This window comes from Dioscorea cayenensis, chromosome 16 (genome assembly GCF_009730915.1).
Source record: "Dioscorea cayenensis subsp. rotundata cultivar TDr96_F1 chromosome 16, TDr96_F1_v2_PseudoChromosome.rev07_lg8_w22 25.fasta, whole genome shotgun sequence".
Taxonomy (NCBI): Eukaryota; Viridiplantae; Streptophyta; class Magnoliopsida; order Dioscoreales; family Dioscoreaceae; genus Dioscorea; species Dioscorea cayenensis.
The window spans coordinates 20,923,784-20,931,499 of NC_052486.1; positions in this window are offsets into that span (position 1 = coordinate 20,923,784).

Consider the following 7,716-nt stretch of genomic DNA (forward strand, 5'->3'; position numbering starts at 1 on the left):
ATAATAAAATAATATAAAGTATAAAGTATTATAAACATAAAAATAGATAATGAATACTATTAATTATATAGCGTAAACAACTGTATATATGAATACTATCAATGTATTAATTAAACCATATGGTTGTTTTATATTATATTATATTATATTATATTATATTTTATATATAATGTATATATTATACATATTATATATAATATAGTATACTATTAAGTTATTAACAATATATATGTTATTATATGTACAGATGTAATGTGAAAGGGAGGGAGGGGAGGGGAGGGGAGGGGAGAGAGTTTTATGGCATGGGATCTACATCACTCAAAATAAATAAATAAATAAAATAATGGCAGCATGAAAGAATTGGACTTGGGGCATTAAGTAAGATTAATAGTATGTAATATGTAAATATGAAACAAAGTGTAAGATATGTGAAGCAATGCATGTGTGTTTGGTTAGTGGAATGGGAATGAAAGTAATTGGATTGGAAATAATGAAAATAATGATAATGTAAATTAGGTGATAAAAATAGTAATGAAAACTATATTTGATTGGAAGATAAGTTATAGAAAATAGAAAATGTAAAAGTAAAGAACATGATAAAATTACTTTTATATTTTTTAAAGTAAATATATATATATATATATATATATATATATATATATATGAAATAATGAATTATGTGTATAATTTTATAAAAACTACATTTTTATTTTTAAACTATCTTAAATATTCATTATTTAATTGATGTTTAGTAAGTAAATAATTTTTTATTTGTAAAATATTTGAATATAATTATTATTTAAATTGCTATAATTAAATTTTAAATTGAACTTTTGACTCTAATATGTACTTCTACTTAATTGGTATTGATTAACTCTGTAAATCATATACTAATTTTGGTATTGTTTAATTATTATTATTTATTTTCATTATTATGATTATAAAATAAAAAATAATAATGTATTAATGACATTTTGCATGGGGTAATTAATGGTCATTACCTCCAATAATGAGGGTAATGGCCACTACCTTGGTTAGAAGTAGACCATTACCCTCAAGGGTAATGGTGACTTTTGATGGATACCCAAACATGGGTATCCATCACTATATGTAATCATTTTCTTAAAAAGAAGAACCATTATCAAAATTCAAACACATACTTACCGTCTGTTTAGTTTTTGGAATTAAGTTTGGGAATGAAATAATAGATTGAGAATGAAAACTGTGTTTGGTGAGAGATAACATGGAAGAATTAAAAACAAATATATATATATATAAAGTTACTGTTATACCCCTAAATTCTAATGTAAACAAGTGATAGGCTTTATTCAAATGGTGATAACCATTGATATTATTGAACATTCACTTTGATTAAATGAATTGTATAATAATATATAAAATTAAGAGGTTTTCACGGCATAAATCCAAAAACAAAACTAATTATATCTCAAATAATCTCTCTCCAAAATAATATCATCAATTTGGAATTGTAACACAATAATAAACTATAACAAGAAACCATGGTGCACAATTAAAAACTAACTAATTTTTTTTAATCTTCCAAACTCATCCAACAACCTCAACAAAAATCCCATAAAAAAGTCACCGATTAAACTTACAATGTAGAAAAAGCCAAACGACGGACGACTAATCCACCGGTGAGACGAGGTTATTAATGGTGGTGATGATGAACAAGTAAAGGATCTCCTCAAAAAGGTTACCAAGGACCAATAGATGAGGATGTCCAGAATGCGGCGGCAGGGCCAGGCGGACGGGGCAGTTTAGAATGATGTGTGGATGACGAAACAGGAGGAAGGAGCAACCAGAAAGAGTGATTAGGGCGACTTGTAATAATTTCTTGATTTTTAGAGGGGCATATTGGTACTTTTTATTAGCAAGTTTAGCATTCTCTCAAAATTGGGGGACTTGCTGGTTCCAGGTTATGGGGGGATGAAACTCATTCATAAACCTGGTCCCACCTCTTTTGGTGCATACCCAAACATGGGTAGGCACCAAAAAAAGGGAGTGATCCCTATGTCTTGGGGATCACTTTCTCAATCCAAACGGAAGGTTAATAGGCAAGAGACAAGTACAATTTTGGTAGTTGTTTTTCTTATTTATTGTTATATATGTTTGCCTCTCAAAATATTCTTCAAAATTAATACACACACATTGAAGCCTATGGTTAGGCCTCAAAATATATCATGTATATTAGTAATATTTTTTTCCGAAAGGAATTAAGAATACAAGATGGGTAAGTTTTAGTGATTATTATTTAACTATTTATTTATCCATATACTAATAATATGAATAAATTGGGTATAACATCTTCAAAATATGATACGTTATTTGATTGTAAAACTAGAACATCATATTTTAAACATTTTTATCTGTTGAGGATAACATAAAAACCCACAAGTTAAAATCTTTAGCCGTTAACACAGTATGATTTGTAAAAAGTTTTCTTCCACAAAAAAATGTGTGCATATATATCCCATCTATTGTGGCAATACTATCCTATTATCCACGATTGTAATTTAGCAACAGTTGCAGAGTTACAAGTCTAAAATGATCTCCAATCTATTATAAAAATATTAGTATAAATTACTCCAATAAATAATATACAGTGGGGTTTATGTGTTTAGGTTGCACAAGTGTAAATAAAACATGATTAAAATACCTACTAACAGTCTTCCATACCACCAAAAATTATAAATAATAACATGATTATACTGATTGTGTCCTATAGGATGTAAGAATATCAACAGCTGTTCTTATACTATAACATGCAATATATCACATAAAACTTATGTTCGTCTCATGGCTGAGCATATTTTGAAAAAAAAAATGGGCTTATTCACATGAACTATATTAATACCAATGGCGTCATCTCCATCAACTAATTAACCACACAGCTGCTTATCTCTAATTTGTAATATGCTCCGTGAGGGTTCCTTGAAAATATGAGGTCATTTGTTAAGTAAAAAAGCAACACGACATTGTAAGCCATTATCAAGACAATAACTCAACCATCACATGTTTCATCATTTAAAAAAAAAAAATCATGATTTTATTTGAGGAAAATTATAAAATCAAGAGAGTGCAGACGTGTTGAGGCATTAACTCTGCATCCATACCTACATTTATTGTGGCTTAATTAATATCCAAAGTTAGTGATCAATTTATATTTTTCTGAAAAATATTTAATTTATTACTCCCTCCGTTCTTAAATACATGTCGTTTAAAAAGATGTACAAAAATTAAAAATAGCATTAAATTATCTAAATTTTAACATAAAAAACAATCAAATTACTAAACTATCTCTCTCGTGAAACCATATATTTTTCTTGAGACTATAAATATTACTCTTTTCATTTATATAACTTAGGAATTTGAATATGGGTAAAATTGACAAAAAAAGAATAAATATTACCTTGATATTGTAAAACAACAACTATTTTTGAATAATTTTTTTTTTAAAATGACATGTATTTTGGAACGGAGGGAGTATCTAAATTGATTTACAATTCGAATTAATCAAGCCAAGTAAGAGCAATGTAAGACCTATATGAATATTTCTTTTTATCAATTAATGACTAAGTATTCATTTTTTGGACATTAATGAATAACTAATCATGTGATGTAAAATTTATCTAAATTATTAGATAGAAAACAAACATTTAAAGCAAAATGATAAGAATGATGAATTATAATTAATATTGAGCCCTAAATTTAAAATTGGAGGCACCTACCAGCATTTATTAATTATACTAATCATTCCCTTAAATGAGGTGCACTTGTGCCTATTAGTAAAAAAAGAATTATATTAATCATCATTTTAAAAAAAAATCTAATTCAAGACACTGTTTGTAATGGTTTTGAGAAGGATGCATGAAGTGGCCAATTATAAAGGCCTGTTATCAACTATATCTAGGTATCATCAGCGTGTGGTCTTCAACTTTAAAACGTCTCAACACTATATTATTATTCATTTATTTATTTTAATGACTATATGTATTTCATATATATATATATATATATATTTGTTTTTTTTACACATTTATGAAGTCTACATAACCAGCCAGTGATGTATTATCAAATAATATATGGTGGCATTTGTTTCAAGGGATTTGAAGTTACATGTAACTCCAAAACCCTTGTGTTTTTAAAATTTGGTATTCGTTTTGAGATATTTTATTTTTCATGTGCTTTTGAAATCCTATCATTGAGGGATTTTGGTTTACAATCAAAATGACCGTAAAACCAAATCCAGGGAGTTTAAAACCAATATATATGCATACATATATACATATACAATATATATATATATATATATATATATATACATAGACATATACATACACTTATACACATGTTTTCCAATTTTAGATTTATAAATCCTTCCAAACAAACATAAAATCTTGTAATACAGTAATTCCAGTTACATCCAACCAAACATAAGATTTGACTGTAGTGTATTTTGAAACCAAATAATTCCAGTTACATTGTAACTACAAATCAACTGCATTTAGAATTACATCCAACCAAACGCTACATATGAGTAAAACCCAACGTCAAATTTCCACACCAAAGTATGCTAACAGTAGTAACGTAGGGGTTGTTTGGTTGTTTGTAAGTGAAATTACATGTAAGTGAAGTTACAGTGTAAATGGAAATGCTGTATTTTAACTTACATCACAGTTGTTTGGTTTGCTGTAATTTGAAATGTTGTATTGGCTTTATGTTTGTTTGGTTTGATGTAAGTTGAGAGGTATAATTACCATGTAAGTGAAGTGATAAAATTACCCTTATCACATGTTGTTAACACTAATTATTTAATATTATTTATAAATTTTTTTAATTATATACTACGATTGAATTTTATTTTTAAAAATTATTAATTACTTTAACTCTCATTATTTAAGGTTAATATTAATTTTAAAAATTAATTAATTTAGTGTTAATACTAATATTAATTACTTTAACTCTCATTAATTAATTTAGGGTTAATAACTATTTTTGTAATCATTGTATTACACATACTACAAAATTTGATTAAATAAACATATAATATGTTAGATTAAATAAACATTCATGGACATCATCAGTTTACACAAAATCAGCAAGCCATTTATTTAGAATTCCCTTTATTTTCCACTATTTCCAATCAGTTCAAATTCCAAGAACATCCTTAATGAATGCATGTAATATCTAGAAAACAAACAAATTGCTCAAGATTACAACAACAAGAAATTAGATAAAAAGTGAATCACACTTAACAGTAGAACACATCTCTCATTCTACATCAAAAGCAACATCATCTGATGAAAATGCATAGTGATTGCATTTCAACTAAACAATAACCAACCCAAGTCTCGGCATCAGTACCACAACCCTTCTTACTGAACACTCTCCCTAACAAAATCCAATAAAAAAACAAAAACTTCAAATTTTAATAAATATCTCTTATAAATCACAACTCTGAGATCAGAGAAGAGGCTTCGAATGGAGAGAGAAGGCGATGGAGAAGAAGAAGAAGAAGAAGAAGAGCTTGAGAGGAAGGGGTTGCAGATCTGGAGCTTAGGGCTTGGGAGAAGAAGCGGAAGGAGTTGAAGTTTGGTGAGAGGAAGACGGAGAAGATGGGATCGGAGGTGAAGGAGTAGGCGGCGGTGGCGTTGATGGAGATGATGGCGAGGTCGTGGATGGTGGTGTTGTGGATGTTGTTGATGGAGAGTTGTTGGGAAAAGTTGAAGGCGTGATGATAACCCTCTCTTTTGTTGCATTTTCACTTATAGCCAAATTGGCTGTAAGTCAAAATACAGCAAAACACTATCACGGTGTAATTACTTTTACATGTAAGTGATGTTCTACAGCCAATCAAACACACTTTTACATGTAAAATAACTTAAATCACAGCCACACACTTATACATGCAACCAAACAACCCCGTAGTGTACTGTAGCATTGCTATATTTATGTAATGTTCTGAACCCAGGCACTCTTTAAAGGGTCTAAGTGGATTATTTGAGGGAGGTGGTATATCCCTCCCTCCAAAGTTACATAGCATAGAAATCTTCAAGTTACTTATAGTGCACTACCGTACATGTTTGGTTTTTAACAATGATTATCGTTTTTGTTTAAAAAAAAAAAAATCTACATTGATGGTTTTTATGTTAATTTTTAAGTTGTTATTATGTATTATTCATCTATTATTTTTCTCAATTAATATATTAATTATCAGGTGAGTTGATTTCCAAAAATATAACCACAGCAAATACTGTTAACAAATTAAGGGAGAACGACATTTTTATATGTCAATCTTAATTGCATAATTAATAAACAAAAGTAAAGATATACACTTGCAACCCTAACAATTTAGGGAAAAACAATAGTAAAATTAAAATCTATACAATTAAGTAAACCAATATAATACTTCCAATTTACGTCATTCTTTTATTCAACTTGATTGGATAAGATTCATTAAAAACTATATAAAATTATATAAAATATAAAATACAACTTGACTTGGTAACATAGATGAATGTACATTCTAAATGAGAATAGTTAACCATACAAACTAAATAAATATAATACAAAAAAATTATATAAAATATTGTAACATAAATAAATATTCTAGACAGTAGAATGGAAATATTTAAATACTTTAATAGCCGGCCTTTTACTAACTTAAAAGTTTTAAGTTATCATATGATGTAACTTATGAATACGTATGCAAATTTTAATTAAAGATTGATCCGAATTAACTTATTAATAAGTTAGAGATAACTTTTTCACTAATAAAAATTGACAATTTCATTAACTATGAACTCATTGAACATATCAAGTTTAAAACAAAGTTTTTGTTTGTCTTGTTATATTATTCAAATCTTGTGAGTCATTTTCATTAAGTCTAGGATTTATAGGACTTCGTACTATGAAGGATTTCTTTTACTTATTGGCCTCTCATTTGACTTAATTAATATTTTTTATATTACTAAAATAAATATATTTTAAAATTTAATCTCAATTTGGATCTAAAATTTATTTTCAAAGTTAACAAAACATAAAACTAATATATATGAATCAATTTGTAAGAAACACCTGTTAAGAGAAGTCTACTTTTTATTTACTTGTTGTAACTCATTTTAAACTGGTTTGGAGTAAATATATAACGGTGATTCAAAACCTATAAAATAATAATAATATACATAGATTGATTTTGAGATCAATGAGATAAATTAAATAAAAATAATAATATATATTTCTAATCATGCTTGAGGTGGTTCCTCATATAATTTTCTGCCCCATGATTTGAATTATTAATATAAATATTTTTTATAATAAGTCCAAACAAACACTGCCATATATTTATATTTATATTTAATGAAAGGACAAGAAGTGATAATACAAGGGAATGTTTCAAGAGAAGTCTAGAACTTCCTACCTCTTTTTCTTTTTTTCTAAAAAAAAATTGATTTCTTTAGTTTTGAAACATTTGAGACTCATTCTGAAACCTCTTTGTATTTCCTTCATTTGAGACTAACCTTTCTTACCTAAGTGTCAACCACCTTTAATTTTAGATAGAAGATAAAAATAATGTTACCAAAATAATAATAATAATAATAATAATAATAATAATAATAAAGAAGAAGAAGAAGAAAGAGATAAGGAAGAGCTAGTGGGTAGGGAATAATAACTGAATATTCTTTATGATAG